The sequence below is a fragment of the Meriones unguiculatus genome (genome assembly GCF_030254825.1).
Source record: "Meriones unguiculatus strain TT.TT164.6M chromosome 13 unlocalized genomic scaffold, Bangor_MerUng_6.1 Chr13_unordered_Scaffold_34, whole genome shotgun sequence".
Lineage (NCBI taxonomy): Eukaryota > Metazoa > Chordata > Mammalia > Rodentia > Muridae > Meriones > Meriones unguiculatus.
The window spans coordinates 607,152-628,675 of record NW_026843646.1 but is presented as its reverse complement, the minus strand read 5'-3'; the positions used below and the strand labels follow the sequence as shown (position 1 = coordinate 628,675).

Here is a 21,524-nt window from a genome sequence, read left to right as displayed (position 1 = left end):
TTCACTTAAAAGGCTGGAGATTATTCGATGCAAAATGTCTGCTTATGCTCTTTAACAGGAGAATAAAACTGCAGCTCCATGTTACCATAGGGTTATACAGGGTTGTATTCAGGTAATTGTTAACCATTATATACCTACCACCAGCTCCTGAGTAAATGGATTAATGCCGTTTCTTTCTGGCTGACAGGTTTGGTATGGCCAGAATAGTTAAAGTACTGTTCTTTTATGCAGTTGGTTCTAAAACATATTTGATTACAATTTTAGAAATTTTAGTTATGGGGAACTGTAAATGCTCCACAGTGCTATACTGTAGGCTGTAGTAACACCATCAGTGACACCTAATGGCTGTTTTGCATTGGCGGCCACAGTATGCAGCAACACATGGCTAGCCACCATGTTGGTTCATGGATAAAGAAGGTGGAGCCATGGTTTTACCACTATCTTTGTTGAAGGCTGCCAGCTGTATTCAGTTCCAAAAGTGCTAAGTGCAACTTTTTTCTTTAAACTTTTTGCTGTTCAATTTTTTAAATTAAGTTTTTATTTTTTATACTAATTAGAGCTTATTCACTTTGTATCCCAGCTGTAGCCCCTTCTTTCCTCCCCTCCCAATTCCACCTACTCCTCCTCATCTCCTCCTATGCCCCTCTCCAAGTCCAGAGATAAGGGAGGTCCTCTTCCCCTTTCATCTGACCCTAGCTTATCTGATCTCATCCAAACTGACTTCATTGTCCTCCTCTGTGGCCTGGCAAGGCTGAAGGTGTTTATCAGCTGAAGGTGTTCTCTGGATGAATTTTTGGTGTCATTCATGTAGACTATCATATCTTCTGCAAATAGTGATACTTTGATTTCTTCCATTCTAATTTGTATCCCCTTGATCTCCTTTAGTTGTCTTATTGCTCTAGCGAAGACTTCCAGTACTTGGGCAGCCTTGCCTTGTCCCTGATTTCAGTGGGATTGATGTAAGTTTTTTTTTCCATTTAGTTTGATGTTAGCTATAGACTTGCTGTGTATTTTCTTCACTATGTTTAGCTATGTGCCTTGTATATCTGATCTCTCCAAGACTTTAAACATGAATGGATGTTGGATTTTGTCAAATGTCTAAGGAGATGATCATGTGGTTTTCCTCCTTCAGTTTGTTTAAATGATGGATTTCCATTTACTGAACCACCCCTGCATGCATGAGATGAAGCCTACTTGGTCATGGTGGATGATATCTTTTATATATTCTTGAATTAGGTTTGCCAATATTTTATTGAATATTTTTCCACCAATTCTCATAAGAGCAATAGGTCTGAATTTCTCTTTTTTGGTTGGGTCTTTGTGTAGTTTAGGTTTCAAGGTGACTGTGGCTATCTAGAATGAATTTGGTAATGTTCCTTCTGTTTCTATTTTGTGGAATAATTTAAGTTGAATTGGAGTTAGCATTTCGTTGAAGGTCTGGTAGAATTCTGTGCTGAAACCATGTGGCCTGGGCTTTTTTTTTTTTTTTTTTGGAAGAGAGATTTGTGGTGACTGCTTCTATTTCCTTGGGGGATATAGGACTATTCAATCTTTCTGCCTGATCTTGATTTAATTTTGGTAGATGGAATCTATCAAGAAAATTGTCCATTTCATTTAGATTTCCAAATTTTGTGGCATGTAGGCTTTTGTACTATGACCTAATGATTGTTTGGATTTCCTCAGTGTCTCTTGTTATGCCCCCATTTTGATTTCTGATTTTGCTGATTTGGATAGTTTCTATTAGCCTTTTAGTTAGATTTACTAAGGGTTTGTCTATATTATTGATTTTGTCAAAGAACCAGCTTTTGGTCACATTGATTCTTTGAATTGTTTTCTTTGTTTCTAATTCATTGATTTCAGCTCTGAGTTTGAATATTTTCAATCATCTTCTCTTCTTGTGTGTGTCTACTTCTTTTTATACTAGGGATTTTAGGTTTGCCATTAAATTGCTTGTCTAGAACTTCTTTTTGAAGAAACTTAGTGCTATGAACTTTCCTCTTAGGAGCACTTTCATCATTTCCCATAACTTTTGGTATGTTGTGCCTTCATTTTCATTGAATTTTAGGAAGTCTCCAATTTCTTTTTTTGTTTCTTTCCTGAGAAAGCTGTCACTGAGTAGAGAGTTGTTTAGTTACCATATGTATGTATGCTTTTGTAGTTTCTGTTGTTGTTGAGGTCCAGTTTTAGGCTATGGTGGTCTGAAAGGATACAAGAAATTATTTTTATTTTCTTGCATTTGTTGAGACTTGCTCTGTGTCTGACTATGTGGTCAATTTTTGAGAAATTTCCATGAGGTACTGAAAATAAGGCATACTCCATTGTGTTTGGTTGAAAAGTTCTGTAGACATTAGGTCTATTTGCTTCAGTAAATTTGCTCTGTAAGTGTCATTTCTCCCTATTTAGCTTTTGTCTAGATGATCTGTCCCTTGATGAGAGTGGAGTGTTGAAGTCTCCCACTATTAAGGTGTTGGGATGTGTGATTTAAGATTTAATCATGTTTTTATTTACAAAAGCAGGTGCTCTTGTATTTGGGGCATAGATGTTCAGGACTGTGATGTCCTCCTGGTGGAATTTTCCTTTGATGAGAATGAATTGTCCCTCCTTATCTTTTTTTTAATTTCTTTTTTAAGACTTATTTATTTATTTATTTATTTATTTATTTATTTATTTATTATGTGTACATTATTCTGCCAGCATGTACACCTGCACACCAGAAGAGAACACCAGATCTCATTATAGATGGTTGTGAGCCAAAATATGGTTGCTGGGAATTGAACTCAGGACCTTTCGAAGAGCAGTCAGTCAGTTCTTAACCTCTGAGACATCTCTCCAGCACCCCCTCCTTATCTTTTTTGTTTAACTTTGGTTGAAAGTCTATTTTTATCAACAGTTTTGGCCTGTAGTTTTCTTTTGTTGTTGTTTTTTTGTGTTTTACTGGATTGCTTATGACAGCAATGCTGGATTTCTAGAAAGAGTTTCAAAGGGTTCCTTCTGTTTCTTTTCCTTTTTTCTTATCTTCTCTTTTCTTGATAGTTTAGGAAGGATTATTGTAGCTCCTTTTAAATGTCTGGAAGATTTATGGTGTGACTTCAACTTAAGCAGACACACCCAAGTGGAGTAGATGATTGGAAATATTCAAACTAAGAAATCAATGAATTAGAAACAAAGAAAACAATTCAAACAATCAATGGGAACAAGAGCTGATTCTTTGAGAAAATCAACAAGGTAGACAAACCCTTAGCCAAACTAACTAAAAGCCAGAGAGAAAATACGCAAATCAGCAACATAAGAAATGAAAATGGGGGCATAACAACAGACACCAAATGAGGAATATGGGCATCATAATGGCATCAAATAGAGCTATGTTCCACAACAGCACAAAGTCCTCAGTATAAGCAGTTCTTGGGGTTATGCTTCTCCAAGACAAACTCATCATGACTATGCTAACAGGGGAGCCACATTCCACGAGTGCTACAGATGTTTTGCTGTTACTCTTGCATGGCTATCAACAGGACCAGGAAGCCAAAATAGTTTGCCTACATATGGGGAAGGGGGAAATGAGTTTAGCTCAGGCCCTGGGAAGAATTCAGGGTATTGGGTGCACTATGCCAGCCTGGAGGACCATATAACATGGAAGGACTTAGGGATTGCTGGGAGAAAATTAGCAGCTATGTCTGTTTTGATATGTTAAATATGAACCTCTGCCATTTGTTCCAGGTATGAAACCTATGTTTATGGAAATATAAACTTCAGAGAGAGCAGCATGTTCTCCATTAGGCAATGATTAAAAAATGAGCTCACAAGGAAGAAAGTCTCAACAGACACAAGAAAATATTTTTTCTTTCTTTATATCTTTCTAATTTTTTTCTTTCTTTATATCTTCTTTCTTTTCTTTGATGGAGGGTGGGTACCCAGACTGGACTCGAAGTTTTGCTTATAAGTTTTGTTTTTACACTTCATTTTTATTTTATTAATCATTGTTATTTTTTCACAATTTATTCATTATATATCCCTATTAAAGGCTACTCCCTCAACTCCTACTGGTCCCACCCTCCTTCCCTCTTTCCCCCAATCCTTTTTCCTTAGTCCACTGAAAAGAGAAGTTCCCCTCCTCTGCCATCTACCCATACATTATCAGAACACTGCTCAGCTATTAAAAACAGGAAAATAAAATTTCTGCTCTTATTTCTCCTCCATAGGCCACTGTGCTCAACTCAGAAGATTTCATACCATGAAGCTTGCCTGCAAGCTTTTAGTGAAATCAACACTAGGTATAACTCATTTCAAAGAGTTCCATCCCAAAGACACTGTTTTATTTACCATCTCATATCCAGAAACACATGAAATTTGAAATGCTATGAAATGTAAAACATTTTATCACAAGCATTTCCGAGAACGTGGTTTTCTTGCTGCCTGGAGGCTGTTTCTCACCAGCCCAGAAAGGAAGGAGGGGCCAGAAGATGAGGTATAAAGCTTGGAAGACCCACAAGCATAACAGTGATCAGAACACTCTGGGAACCACCTCAGAAAGTAAGTTCAACTTTAATTCCAGAAAACAGAGGGTATGTACCCCTTGGGGAGTGACTGGGATGCTCTAAGGATAGGTGTAGATAATTGTTTAAAACTGGGCACTTCAAGGATGCTTGATTTGCATTAAGAAGCACATTCCTATCATGTGAACAAGAACATGGAACCTAATTATGCTATATTTGAAGGGAGGGGAGAGTTATCAGGGATCTGTGTCATAGGCCATGTATCAAACTTGATTGATGGCATCTATGTGTAAAGACACTCTCCAGATGATGTCAGGCAGAGAAAACTCATCCTTGCCATGGTTATACAACTAGGCCAGCAGCAGGGTCATACATAGAAGAGAAAGCCTCCTCCCTCACATCTCAAACTTCAGTCTGGGTTGTGATGTTTTTCAATAGAACCCCTGGAACAATAGGTATGTGTACACAAAGAAACTTCTACAGGCTACCACTGTTGTGATACTCTCAGAGAACTTCCTGGCTGGTGTTAATTTACCATTCCCTACATATTCATCCACTGGACTAAAAGTTTCTTGTGTAAACTGAGGCAATTGAAAACAGTAAATGTTGAGAATCAGGATTATCAATAAGTCTTCCGTAAATACCTTATTATATAATACTGTTACATGTAATTGATATTCACCATTCATTGTATACTTTTTAAAAATAAGTTTATTTACTTTAAATTCCAATAGTAATCCCCCTCCCTTCTCTGCCCCATGACTACTCTCCGTTCCTATTGCCCCTTATTATATAATACTGTTGCATGTTCCCTTCAGAAAAAGGAGGTCATTTCCACTGAGCTAGTTTTACAGTTCCGTTGCATCTCAGTGGACCAAAGTACACAAAGGCCTTTCCACATCGCTTATACTCACAGAATTCCTCTCCAGTAAGGATACTTTTATGATGATGATGATTCTAGATTTATGCAAGGCCTCACCATTTTAACATATTCATAAGTTTTTCCTCTATTATGAATCCTTTCATGATGATGAAGATTATACAAATGTGGAATGGTTTCACCATGTTTAAAACACTCACAGGCTTTCTGTCCATTAGGATTTCTTTCATGAGTGTGAAGATGATTCTGAAGTCCAAAAGTTTTTTCACATTGGTTACAGTCAGACATCTTTCCAGTATGTGTTCTTTTATGTATTAGGAGATGATATGTGCAAAGGCTTTGCCACATAGTTATATTCATGTGGTTTCCCTCCAGAATGTGCTGTTGTCTTAGGAGATGATTGTTACATGCAAAGGCTTTATCACACTAATTACCCTCACAAGGCTTCTCTCCACTGTGTGTCTTTTCCTGTTTTTGGAGACTACTCTGCTGTGCAAAGGCTTTATCAGGTTGGGTATATTCATAAGGTTTCTTTCCAGTATGTGTTCTTTTATGTCTTATGAGATGACTGTTTTCTGCAAAGGCTTTACCACACTCATTACATTCATAAGGTTTCTCTCCAGTGTGTGTTCTTTTATGGCTTATGAGATGACTGTTTTGTGCAAAGGCTTTACCACACTGGTTACATTCATAAGGTTTCTCTCCAGTGTGTGTTCTTTTATGGCTTAAGAGAGTACTGTTTTCTGCAAAGGCTTTGCCACACTCATTACATTCATAAGGTTTCTCTCCAGTGTGTGTTCTTTTATGGCTCATGAGATGACTGTTTTTTGCAAAGGCTTTACCACACTGGTTACATTCATAAGGTTTCTCTTTGCTGTGTGTTCTTTTATGGCTTATGAGATGACTGTTTTGTGCAAAGGCTTTACCACACTGGTTACATTCATAAGGTTTCTCTCCAGTGTGTGTTCTTTTATGGATTAAGAGAGTACTGTTTTCTGCAAAGGCTTTGCCACACTTATTACATTCATAAGGTTTCTCTCCAGTATGTGTTCTTTTATGCCGTATGAGCTGACTGCTTTTTGCAAAGGCTTTACCACATTGATTACATTTGTAAGGCTTCTCTCCAGTGTGTGTTCTTTTATGCCATATAAGAACAGTGATGTAGGGGAAGGCTTTCCCACATAGAGTGCATTTAAAGGTTTTCTCTCCAGTATGACTTCTTCCATGCCTGCAAAGAAAATTGGCACATGTGAAAGATTTACCACCGTCATTTCATTACACTAATAAATATATTTATCTATATGAATTAATTTCATAATTTGGTCTAATGGTAAAGAAGAATCAAATTTAAAAGTTTTATCACATTATTTACATTCACGGTATTCCCCTTCATTATGGGTATTTTTGAAGATTCCTGTGATGGTAAGAGAATTTGTTATGTGGATCACTTTTATAGCATCATTTTTCTATAAGAGGTTTTCTCCTATATATGAAGAGTATTTAAGAATTCAGAGTTTTACCACAGCAATCCCATTCACAAATTTTTGTACTGTATGAATGATACTTCATTTACAAAGTGAGCCAGGACAAGCAGAAGTTCCAAATTCCTAGTATTCATAGGTATTTTCAGCAATATGAGTTTGCTGATAAATTCTCAGTGAAGTTGCAAAACCAATTAACAGTAACCATTTATCACATTCAGAAAATTTACTCACAGTGGGGACTACTACCAAATCAATTGTTCTTGGAGAAAGACAGGGACACTGCTTCTTTCAATATCCCTATGCTCATGTGTCTTAGAATCATTTTGACATATGATATACCAGTTTAATTTACAAAAATAATAAAGATTCGCACATTGAATTAACACAGTTTGCTTTTGTTCATCATAGATATGTCATATAGGGATTAAGGTTTCTCCACAACAATATTCTTGATTCTCATAAGCTGCTTCTTTCACTAAACTTTACAAAGTTACTGCACGAAAATGAGTAACACTGGTTCTACTATGAAATTTTTGCTTATTAGAAGGTTTTGGACACATACTGATCACCAATTCAGTGTGCATACCTCTTACAATATCTGAGTAGATAGAATGAGACTAAACAGATTGGCAGTTCAAGTCAGTAGCTGTAATGTCCATATGATTCAAATGGTATTTTTGTTACAATATTATTTTATTTTCTTCTATCTTAGGGGAGTGCCTTGTAAACACAAATCAGATACCTGACATTGAAGTACATGGAATTAAGAGATTTTAATGATCATCAGTACACGTAAAGCAGTGCTGTTTTTACACTGTTGCTTTTCTTTAAAACTTCCAGGACACAGCCATGTGTGCTGGTACATGCCTTCAATCCCAGCACTTGTGGAGGCAGAAGCAGGCAGATCTGTGTGATTTTGAGGTCACGCTGGTATAACAAGTAAGTCTAAGAAAGTCACAGATACTCAGAAAAAAAATCTATTTCAAAAACAGAAAATAAAAAGGAGCCAATAAACAAACAAACAAACAAACAAAAACAAACAAAAAACACCAAACTTCCAGGACACATTAAAATTTAAGATTCATATCTGTATCAGTGTGCACATAATGTTACCTTTTATTACTTGTAGAACTTTGAAAATGTTCTTCAATATTATGGTCATCCCAATTGTAGCCTAAAATATAGTACGAGAAAATATATATTATTGGAAATAACATGTTATTATTAAGGCAAAACTTAAATCATTATCTTCTGTGATCCTTAGAATCATGCCTGATTTATTTACCACATTCCTCCTCATTCTCAATTGGAATTACAGAAGAGGATCAATAACAAAGTAAGAGTTGTCTCTTTATTTTAAAAGTGAAAGAAAAATTGCAGTCTTACCTATAGCAGTGAGGTTTTCACAGGTCTCTAGCATCACATCTTTGTAGAGTTGCTTCTGGGAAGGTTCCAGCAAGGCCCACTCTTCTTGACTGAATTTCACATGCACATCATTGAAGGTCACTGAATTCTAAAATATGCCATACATTTGTACAACAGAAACAGTGGCAACAATATAATTTATACGTCATTGTCAATATAATCATATAATTCTACTGCTTCTTCCATTTATTTTCTGACACAGAAGTGCAAATGTTATACAGTTGGGTGCTGTGCGTGATGTGAAGCAGGGGAGATGAAAAAGCCTAAAGGTTAGATTGAAAAAAAAAACAAAAACAAACAAACAAACAAAAAAACAAATGCGTGCTTCAAAAACCTGTGTTTCATCAGTTTGTAAGACATGAATATAAAGTAGCCATTAGTTGGGTACTTGAGCAATCTATAAATCATTTTCAGTTACTTGGGTGAGTAGGTCAGGACCCTGTCATGAGAAAGGTGGAAGGACAAAACACAGTCATTATATTTTATATAGCAACAAATGAGATGTGTTGATCAGGGGACACTGAACAGATGGGTAACATCAGTCAAAAGACAACATGGTACTGAATATTATGTTTTGACCAGGGCTCAGGGATGTGGCATATCAGTATGTGAAGAGGGGGACTCATATATTCGTGGAAGGGAAAGTGGACTACAGTGAATACATGGATAAAAATAATGTGAGTGGCAAGCAACAACAATCATAGCCAATAGCACCATATTTCTGAGTGACCAGACAAAAGAAAAGGAATAGAACACACAATTATTCTTTGATCATTGTTTTGTATATCCTCCTTACTAAATAATGTAGTCTATAGATTAAAAATAAAGATTAAAACTTTCTATTAAAAAAGAAGTATTAATGTTATCACTAAGTCATTTTAGAAGAAAACGGAATAACAAGTTTTAACTGTATCATATATGAACTTTTTGAAGAGGATATAGCTTTGGAATAGACATGGCAATTAATGTGGACAAAGACAAACAGAGAGAAGGGTTTGAAATAGAGAGACAGAGACATAGAGACAGAGACACACAGAGAGAGAAATTAACAGATGATCAATACTAAGTACAGATCAGAGAAATTTATTAACAGTTATTAACTACAAAAAAGGGTGGACAAGCTGGGTGTATTCTGTCATGCCTTCAATTCCATCACTCAGGAGGCAGACACAGCTGTATCTTATTGAACTGGATGTCAGCATTATCTATTCAAAGAGTTCTAGGACAGCCAGACCTATATAGTAAGACAGAGCTTCCTCTAAAATCAATCAAACAAACACAAAATATTGAAAGAACTCAGAGGTCTTTACTGAAGCTTCTACAAGGAATTATACATTCACTCCTGTTGTATATTTATTCTCCAGAAATTGCACTGCCCCAGCTTAAACTGTAACTTCAATGATATCTTACTAAAAGGGAATGCATGTTTAAACACCTAAAAATAGAAAGATGAAAATATTAACATGTAAATGTAAATGCTGATCATAAATAAGCAACATAAAACAGGACAGATGGCTCAGCAGTGAGGAGTTCTTGCTGCTCTTTCAAATAATTGGGCTCAATTGTCAGTGATTACCTGGGACCCACTACTATCAATTGCTATAAGTTCATGAGTTCTGAAGACATCTTCAGACTACTGTGAGGATTAGGCACACAAGAGGTGCATATTCATGCATACAATCAAAATACTCATATTCAGTAAAAATTAAAAATAGATACCAGATATATTTGGTCCTTGTGGAGCTCCTATCCTTTCCCCATCAGACTAACTCCCCTTCTTTCTTATGATTCCCTGTACTCTGCCAAAGGTTTGGTCATGAGTCTTTGCTTTGAAAACACTGCTAGTTAGTCTTTCAGATGTGCTCAGTAGACTCCTGTCATATGTTCAATGCACATCCCATGTGTTTCTAAATGAGGATTGATCATCTTACCCCATGTCCGCTCAATTGATTATCTTTTTTCTCTTTGGTCTCCCCACCCCCGAAGGGAGGAGCAGTCCTGTTAGGCCACAGAGGAGGGCTTTGTAGCCAGTCCTGAAGATACCTGATAAAACAGGATCAGATGAATGGGGAGGAGGTCCCCCCTATCAGTGGACTTGGAAAGGGGCACGGTGGAGATGAGGGAAGGAGGGAGGGACTGGGAGGGAATGAGGGATCGGGACACGGCTGAGATACAGAGTTAATAAAATGTAACTGATAAAAAAAATAAAGAAAAAAACTGTAAAAAAAATAGATCCCAGATGGTTGGGCTGATTGCATACTGTGTCTGATAAGCTGGGTAGCAGAGACTGCATGGCGTCCAATAGTTGGATCTGTGGGTCCCAACTGACTGTGTTTCAAATGTAAGAAGAAAACCAATGATGAGGTAAACAATCGGGTCCAACCTCAGAGCACCCAGCTAATCTCTGGGAAAGTTCCTGGGATGTTGCAGCAGGAATAAGGTTTTCAAGCAAATGGACCCAAGAAGCAAGCAGGAGTAGCTATTCTAATATCTAATAAAATAGACTTTCAAACAAAATTAATTGAAAGGGATGAGGAAGGGGGGAATCCAAGATGGTGGTGCCAGAAGGACATTGGGTCTGAGGAGTAGGACAGCAATGTTGGTACAGCAACTAAAAGACTGAACTCTGGGCCCTAAAACAACAGAGATCCTGCTTCCCAGGTGAGAGGAAACTCCACGGTGTGGGAGTCAGTCAGGTCCACTCTCAGGTCACTCAGCAAGAACCCGGAAGATATCCCGGGTCCCAGGATACACCTTTCTATCCTGATAAACTTTCCAGACTAAATTATGTTCTCCAGGGCACCATAGACTGGGAGCCCCAGTCTAAGAAAAAAAAACAGGGAAGAAAGCAGGACTGACCTCAGGTCACCCATTTTATCCCTGGAAAGGTTCTACAGACCGGTGGGTGCACAGCCGCCAGGCCTGAGTGTGCCTCCAGCTGCTAGGCTTATATGCCCTACTCTCCATCACAGAATTGTGTGCCCCCGGACACTAGAGGCTGGGTTTCCCTGTCTGGAGAAAACCCCACAGGCAGGGAAACAGCAGGTCCCAGCTTAGAGAACTCAGCCAACTCTCCACACACACACTACATCCACCATACACAGGAACATTTTTGGAAAAGTTCTCAGCTTCTTTCCCAGTCACCAGCTTGGAGCCATCATTGGCAAGTGCCTACGCATTCTACACACCACGTCAAACACCACAGACTGAGTCTTCCTATTGGGAGAAAACCCTAAGGTGGGGAAAATATCTGGCCCTACCTCAGGACACCTAGCTCCAGAAAAGTTTCTGGTTATCCACAGGATCCATACTCTAGCCTCCTGCTGTATACATGAAAGTGGTGCTCACCTGCCACTGATTACCACTTGGCTACTGTGGTATAGAGCTCCAAACTCAAACCTACAGAAGCCTGGGTTCCCTGAGATCAACCCCCAGATACTGCTCCAAAGGACAACCAGTTTTCCCTAACTAAACTGACCAAACCAGAAGGCACCCAGGTTGCAGCAGCAGCTCACTAAATTTACAGCAAGAAACCCAGCAGCAGGGCAGCTGTCTCCAGAACTTCTCTGGGTGAGAGGATAGCCCCCTTTACTAACAAAGGCAACAATTACTAGTCAGGTCTGTATGCCTGAGATGAGCTGTGGCAATTCTTGAAAAACACCTGCCATTCATTGACCATACCTAAAAAACAGAGGAGAGCTCCTTTGGGAAAAATCTTTCTGCCAAGGGGATTCGACCCACCACAGGATTCCAGGAAGTACCAGAAACTAACACCCAACACCTAAGATATACCAATGGGTAGAGGCCAGTGTAAAAGCTCAACCAACAAAAGACAAACAATATGGCATCTCCAGAACCCAGTTATTCAGGAGCAAGCAGCCCTGGATACCCCAGCATAAAGACAATTTCAGGCCAATCTCTCTTATGAGCATTGATGCAAAAATACTCAACAAAATACTTTGCAAACCCAATACAAAAATACATCAAAGATATCATCCACTACAACCAAGCAGGCTTCAGGCCAGGTATTCAGGGGTGGTTCAATATGCAAAAATCTATCGATATGATCCACCATATTAACAAACTGAAAGAAAAATAAACACATGATAATCTCCTTAGATGCTGAAAAAGCATTTGAAAAAATCCAGCATCCATTCATTTTTAAAGTATTGGAGAGATCAGGGATACAGGGCATATACCTAAACATAGTAAAGGCAATATACAGAAAACATATAGACAACATCAAACTAAATGGAGAGAAACTTAAAACAATCCCACTGAATTCAGGGACAAGGCAAGGCTGCCCCCTCTCTCCATATCTCTTCAACATAGTTCTCGAAGTCCTTGCTAGAGTAATAAGACAATTAAAGAAGATTAAGGGGATACAAATGGGAAAAGAAGAAGTCAAAGTATCACTATTTGTAGATGATATGATAGTATACCTGAGTGACCCCCAAAATTCTACCAGGGATCCCCTAAAGCTGACAAATACTTTCAGCAATGTGGCTGGATACAAAATCAACTCAAAAAATCAGTAGCCCTTTTGTATACAAATGACAAAAGTGCTGAGAATGAAATTAAGTAAACAACACCCTTCACAATAGTCAAAAAGGACATAAAGTACCTTGGTGTGACCCTAACCAAGCAAGTCAAAGACTTGTATGAAAAAATTTCAAGTCTCTAAAGAAAGAAATAGAAGAAGATATCAGAAGATGGAAAGATCTCTCATGCTCATGGCTTGGCAGGATAAACATAGTAAAAATGGTCCTCTTACCAAATTCAATCTACAGATTTAATGTAATTCCCATCAAATTACCAACACAAATCTTTACAGACCTTGAAAGCAAAATTCCCAACTTCATATGGAATAACAAGAAACCCAGAATTGCTAAAACAATCTTCCATAATAAAAGATCTTCTGGAGGTACCTCCATCCCTGATCTCAAGCTGTACTATAGAGCAAAAGTAATAAAAACTGCATGGTACTTGCATAGACACTAACTAGTGGATCAAAGGAATTGGATAGAAGTCCCAGAAATACACCCACACACTATGGACTCCTGATTTTTACAAAGATGCCAAAACCATACAACGGAAAAAAGATAGCATCTTCAACAAAAGGTGCTGGTCTAACTGGATGTCTACATGTAGGAAAATGAAAATAGATCCATAATTATCACTCTGCACAAAACTAAAGTTCAGGTGGATCAAAGACCTCAGTATAAAACCAGACATACTAACCCTGTTAGAAGAAAAAGTGAGGAAGAGCCTTGAACTCATTTGCACAGGCTACAACTTCCTGAACAGAACACCAACAGTGCAGACTCTAAGAGCAACAATCAATAAATGGGACCTCATGAAACTGAAAATCTTCTATAAGTCAAAGGAAACTGTTTTCAAAACAAAACGACTGCCTACAGATTGGGAAAGGATCTTCACTAACCCTATATCTGACAGAGGGTTAATATCCAGTATATATAAAGAATTCAAGAAGTTAAACAGCAACAAATCAAGTAACCCAAATTAAAAAATGGGGTACAAAGCAAAACAGAGAATTCTCAATAGAAGAATATAGAATGGCAGAGAAACACTTAAAGAAATGTTCAACATTCTTAGTCATCAGGGAAATGCAAATCAAAACCACCCTGAGATTTCACCTTACACCCATCAAAATGACTAAGAAGAATAACTTAAGTGACAACTCATGCTGGATAGGATTTGGAGAAAGGGGAACCCTCCTTCATTGCTGGTGGGAATGTAAACTTATACAACCACTTTACAAATCAACCTGACACTTTCTCAGACAATTAGGAATAGCGCCTCCTCAAGATCCAGCTATACCACTCCTAAGCATATATCCAAAAGGCGCTCAAGTATACAACAAGGACATCTACTCAGCTATGTTTGTAATAGCTTTATTTGTAATAGCCAGAAGCTGGAAACAGCAGAGATGGCCCTCAGTTGAGAAATGGATACAGAAATTGTGGTATATCTATACTATGGAATATAACTCAGCAATGAAAAACAAGGAAAACATGAAACTTGCAGGTAAATGGTGGGAAGTGGAAAAGATCATGCTGAGTGTGGTATCCCAGAAGCAGAAAGACTCACAGGGTATATACTCACTTATAAGTGGATATAGAATATAATATATAGGATAAAAATACTAAAATCTGTACACCTAAGGAAGTTAATCAGGAAGTATGCGGGTTAAGATGCTCAAACCCCATGCAAAAAGGCAAAGAGGATGGACATCAGATGATGGAGAACAAAGGAACAGGACAGGAGCCTACCACAGAGGGCCTTTGAAAGGCTCTAACCCGGAAGGGTGTCAAGGCAGATGCTGAGACTCATTGCCAAACTTTGGGCAGAGTGCAGGGAATCTTATGGAAGAACTGGGAGATAGTAAACCTGGAGAGGACAGGAGCTCCACAAGGACAGTAACTGTTCCAAAAATTCTGGGCACAGGGGTCTTTTGTGAAACTAATACGCCAGCCAAGGACCACTCATGGAGATGGCCTGAAACCCCTGCACAAAAGGTAGCCTATGGCAGTTCAGTATTCAAGTGGGCTTCATAGTAATGGGGACAGGCAGTGTCTCTGACAGGAACTCATTGGCCTGCTTTTTGATTTTGATCACCTCCCATTGAGGGGGAATCAGCCTTGCCAGGCCACAGAAGAAGACAATGCAGCCACTCCTAATGAGACCTGATAGACTAAGATCAGATTGAAGGGGAGGAAGACCTCCCTTATCAGTGGACTGGGAAAGGAACAGGGGTGGGAAAGATGGAGGGTGGGATTGGAAGGGGAGGAGGAAGGGAGGTACAGGGGGGATAAAAAGTGAATAAACTGTTATTAATAAAAATGTAAAAAGAACACAATAAAATGTTGAAAGATTTTTTTAAAAACTATGCTGTTACACATAGTTTCAAACTATGAAAATATTGCCTGATGTCAGTTATTGCTCCTAAATATAAATAAATAAATAAATAAATAAATAAATAAATAAATAAATAAATAAAAAATGAGGAAGACTATTTCATACTCATCAAAGGAAAATTCCACCAAGATGGCATCTGTATTCTGAGCAACAATGCCCCAAATACAAGGACACCCACATTTGTAAAAGAAACATTAATAAAACTTAAATAACATATCAATCACCGTACATTAATAGTGGGAGAAGTCAACATGTCACTGTTATCAAGGGACAGAGCAATGGAAAAGAACTTAAACTGAGAGATAATGACACTAATGGATGTCATGAATCAAATGGACCTAACAGATATCTAGAGAATTTTTAAACCCAAAAAGAAAAGAATCTATCTTCTTTTAGCACCTCATGGACCCTTCTCCAAAACTGACCATACAGTAGGTCACAAACCAGGCCTCAAAAGATACAACAAGACTGAAATGATATCTTGTACCTTATCAGACCATGATGGACTTAAGATGAACCTCAACAATAACAGAAATGATTAAAAGCCTACACACATGTGGGAACTGAACAACTCCCTACTCAATGAAATCTAGGTGAGGAAAGAAATAAAGAAAGAACTTGCTACAGTTCAATGAAAATGAATGCACATCATACCTAATCTCGTGGGATGCAATGAAAGCAGTCCTAAGAGGACTTTTAATATCACTAAAGGCCTTCATAAGCTATTGGAGACATCCCATACAAGCAACTTAATGGCACACCTGAAAGCCCTAGAAAAAAAAAGAAGCAAACACACCCAACAGGAGTAGACCACTAGGAATAACCAACATCAGGGCTGAAATCAATAAATTAGAAACAAAGAAAATAATTTAAAAAAATCAACGAAACCAAGAGCTAGTTCTTTGAGAAAATCAAATATATAGACAAACTCTTAGCCAAACTAAGTAAATGGCAGAAAGACACTATCCAAATCAACAAAGTCTGAAAGGAAGACAGAGAGATAACAGACACTGAGAAAATCTGAAGAACCATTAGCTCTTATGTCAAAAGCCTATATGCCACAAAATTTGAAAAATCTAAATGAAATATACAATTCTCTTGTTAGATTCCACTTACCAAAGTTGAACAAAAATCAGGTAAAGATATTAAAGAGACTTATACTGCCTAAAAAAATAGAAGCAGCTATCAAAATCCTTCCAAAAAAAGAGCCAAGGGCAAGATGATTTCAGAGCAGAATTCTACAAGAACTTCAATGAAGAGTGAAAACCGATATTCTTCAAATTATTCCATAAAATAGAAATGGACACAACATGACCAAACTCCTTTTGTAAGACCACAGTTACCTTGATAAATCCTAAAAGACCCCAAAAGAGAAAGAAATCTTCAGACCAATCTCTTTTATGAACAATGATGCAAAAATACTCAATAAATTAACTACAAACCAAATCCAAGAACATACGAAAAATATCATCCAACATGACCAAGTAGGCTTCATTCCAAGCATGCAGGGATGGTCCAATATATGGAATCTTAATCCATCATATAAACAAATTGAAAAAAAAAATAGCACAGGATCATTTCCTTAGAAGCCAAAAAAGCATTTGACAATATCCAACAGTTATTCTTGTTTAAAGTCTTGGAGTGACTGGGGACAGAGGCACAGATCTAAAAATAGTAAAAACAATATACAGCAGTCCTATAGCTAACATCAAACTAAATGAAAAGAAAGTTAAATCAATTCCACTGAACTCAGGGACAAGACAAGGCCACACACTCTCTCCAAATCTCTTCAGTACAGTACTCAAAGTCCTATTTAGGGCAATAAGACAACTAAAGGTGATCAAGGGGATACAAATTGATAGGGAAGAAGTCAAAGTATTGCTATTCACATATATGACAGTATATAAAAGTGACCCCAAATATTCTACTGTAGGAAACTCCTACAGTTGAATAACACTTTATCAAAGTGGTTGGATATAAAGTTAACTAAAAAAAAAAAATCAGTAGCACTCCTGTATGCAAAAGACAAATGGACTGAGAAAGAATTAGGAGAACAACACCCTTCACAATAGGTAGGAAAAAAACAAAACAACATAATGTATCTTGGAGTTATCCTCAACAAGCAAGTGAAAAACCTGCATGAAAAAAAATAAACAACTTTAAGCCTCTGAAGAAAGAAATTGAAAAAGATACCAGAAGAGAGAAATATCTCTCATGCTCATGGGTCAGTAGGATCAACATAGTAAAAATTGCTATCATACCAAAAACAATCTATAGATTAAATAATATTCCCATCAAAATATCAACACAATTCCTTAACGAACTTGAAAAAAACAATTCTCAGCTTCATATGGATAAATAAAAAAGCCAGAATAGCTAAAACACTCCTGTACTATAGCAGATCTTCAGTAGGTATCACCATCCCTGATCTCAAGCTCTACTATAAATCAATAGTAATAAAAAAATGCATGGTACTGAAATAAAATCAGAATGGTGGATGAATGGAATTGAAGTGAAGAGTCATAAATAAACCCACACACCTATCGACACTTGATTTTTGACAAAGAAGCCAAAACCATGCAATGGAAAAAGGACAGCATCTTCAACAAATGGTGCTGGTCTAACTGGAAGTCTACATGTAGAAAAATGAAAATAGATCCATATTTATCACCCCACATCAAACTACAGTCCAAGTTGTTCAAAGACCTCAACACTAAATCTGTTAGAAGAAAAAGTGGGAAAGAGTCTTGATCTCATTGGCATAGATAATAAATTCCTCAACAGAACACCAAGAACACTGGCTCTGAGATCAAGAATTAAGGAATAGGATCTCATGAAACAAAAAGCTTCTATGAAGCAAAGAACTCTGTCAACAGAACAAAATGACAGCCTACAGCCTGGCAAAAGATCTTCACCAACCCTACATACAACAGAAAGAGCTAATAAACAATATATATAAAGAGCTGAAGAAATTAAACTCCAATAATCCAAATAATCCAATTTAAAACTGGGGTACAGAACTATACAGAGATTTCTCCACAGAGAAATATCAAATGGTGGACATTAAATGCTCAATATCTGTAGTAATCATGGAAATGAAAATGACATTCCAACTTCAACCCATCATGATTAAGGTCAAAACCTGAAGTGACAGCAAGCTAGTGAGAATGTGGAGAAAGAGGAACACTCCTCCATTGCTGGTGAGAGTGCAAACTTATACAACCATTATAAAAATCAATCCGATGCTTTCTCAGACAATTGGAAATAGTGTTACTTCAAGACCCAGCTCTACCATTCCTGGGCATATATCAAAAAGATGATCCACCATTCAACAAAAATATTTGCTCAACTGTGTTCATAGCATCTCTATTCATAATAGCCATAACAGGGAAACAAACTACATGTCTCTCAACCAAACCATTGTTTTACAGAAATTGTAGTACATTTACACAATGGAATGCACCTCGGGTATTTAAAAAATAAAGGAAACTATAAAATTTTCAGGCAAGTAGATGGAACTAGAAATGATCATCCTAAGTGAGTTATTCCAAAACCAGAAAGACATGCATGGTATATGCTCATTTGTAAATGGATAATGGCCATAATATTGGATAAACATACTACAATCTACAGACCTAAAGGAGCTAAATAAAAAGGAGGACCCTATGAAAGATGCTCAATTCTTATGCAAAAGTGGAAATAGAATCACCACCAGAAGTGACTGAGGAGAGGGAAGAGGATGAGAGCCTAACATACATATCCTCCAAAAGACTCTGCCCATTAGGGGTTCGAAACAGATGCTAAGATTCACAGCCAAACTTTGGGTAGAGTACAGGGAATCATAGGAAAGAGTGGGAGAATAGAATGTAGAAAGACCCAGAGCTGGCAGGACCTCCATAAGAAGACCAACAAGGACAACAAATCTGGGGCCATGGGGACTTGCAGAGATTGATGGACCCACCAAAGACCATTCATGAAGAGGAACCAGACCCCTGCTCAGATGTAGCTGATAGGCAGCTCAGTCTCCATGTTCGATCCATAGTAAGGGGAGAAGGTGCTGGCTTTGACATGGACTCTGTTGTCTGCTATTTGATCATTTCCCCTTGGTGGAGGGGGCATTGCTATGCCACAGAGGAAGAGGATGCAGGAAGTTGTAGTGAGACTTGATAGGCTGGGTTCAGATGGTAGGAGAGGAAGGTTCCCTGTATCTGAGATATAGGAAGTGGGATAAGGAGGAAAGAAGAATGGAGGGTGAGAAAAGGAAGAGTCAAGGGAGAAGATTACAATTGGGATGTTTAGTGGATAAATTATTTTTTAATTTAATTAATTTATTTATTGCAATGTGTTCACTTTGTATCCTTGCCATAGCCCCCTCCCTCATCTCCTCCCAGGCCCACCGACCCTCCTTCTTCTAGTCTTCTAGTCCTTCTTCTATGCCCTTTCTCTAGTCTCCTAATTGGGGAGGAATTCCTTCCCTTCTAGCTTATCAGGTCTCATCAAGGATGGCTGCATCATCTTCCTCTGTGGCATTGCAAGACTGCAATACTCAGGAGGAGGTAATCAAAGACTCGAGTTCATGTCAGAGAATAAATTAAAAAAAAAAAACAAATTTAAATTAAAAGTGAATTAAATGGGAATAAAACAAACAAATAAAATTTAAAAAAACCAAAATACAACAGGTAAGGAGAGTGTCACAAACCCACAATTCAATGACTCAGAAAGCTCAGATAGTGTTAGTGTCATCATTAAATGCCATCCTAAGAAATTAAATATACTCCCTGCCAAATTTCAAATGCATGATGTTGATGAAAATCAACACAATAGCCTATGCTTACATATACAAAACAAAACAAAATAAATACCTAAAACCATATATTCCATGCTCAGCAGCCAATGATGGTGATGTTGATGCCAGGCATGTTGGCCTACATTTAAGCCCAACACTCGACTGGAGTTAGAGCTAGAAGTTCAAAACCAGCCTGTCTACATACAAATTTTCAGGAAACATCCAGGAACTCTGGGACATTATGACAACACACAACATGCTGATAATCAGATTAGAAGAAGAAGGATGAGATCAAAGGTCCAGAAGACATTTTCAACAAAATCATACAAGAAAAATTTCTTAACCTAAAGAAGAAGATGTCTATCAAAGCACAAGAAGCATACAAAATACCAAAGATACTGGATCAGAAAAGAAAGTCCTCTTACCAGAGAATAATCAAAACTCTAAATATACAGAACGAAGAAAGAATATGAAAAGCTGCAACTGAAAACAAACAAACCAAACTAGCCACCCAATCTGACAAACCAAAACAAACAAAAACCAACCAAAAAACAAAAAAGGCAGATCTCTTGGAATTAATCCTGTATTCTCAGTAAAAATGCTAGAAGATGAAGGGCTTAGACAGAGTGCTTCTGACTCTAAAAAACTGCAGAAGCCAATACAATACAATACAAATTACTAACCATGCCCAGAAAGTTTCAATCACCAAATGGGGAAAATAAGATGTTCCATAAAAAGGTCAATTTTAAATAATATGTATCTATAAATACAGCCCCACTCAAGGTGCTAAAACCACCACCACCACAAAAATAACAATCACTGTTCAATGATATTTCTTAATAACATCAACCCAAATTCACCAATAAAAAGACACAGACTCACAAAATTGATGATAAAATAGAATCCACCCTTCTTCTAAGTACAACAAACAAAGCTTCACATCAAGATAGACATTATCTCAAGGTAAAGGGTTGGAAAAAGATATTCTAAATAAATGGACTAGAGTATCAAGCTTGTATAGAAATTTTAATATGTAACGAAACAGTTTCCAAAAAAAGCCTAATCAAAAGATGGCAAATGACATGACATATTAAAATAAAACATCCAGCAATATAACATTTCAACACTTAACATCTATGCCCCCAACCTAAGAGCACCCAAGTTATAAAAGAAACACTTCTGCAGCTTGCATCACATCCTGGCCCTCATAAACCAATAGAGGAAGACTTCAATATATCACTCTCACCAATGGACACTCCTGACCAAACTAAACAGAGAAATGCTCCAGCTAACTAACATCAAAAAACTAAATATACCCAAATGATGTTTACAGAACATCCACCCAAGCACAAAAGATTGTTCCATCTACTCAGCAACTCATACATTGTTCTCCAAAACTGATGATATACTTGAACAGTGGAAGTATCAAAAGATATAAGAAACTTGCAATAATTCCATGAAATGAATATATAACATATCAAAACTCATAGTACACAATAGAAATGTTGACCAGAAGA

General features: G+C 37.5%; 1 pseudogene; it reads left to right on the top strand.

Annotated features, from left to right (window-relative positions):
- LOC132650895 (zinc finger protein 431-like) overlaps positions 1-21,524 on the top strand; it is a 96,717-nt pseudogene that overhangs the window by 31,527 nt on the left and 43,666 nt on the right.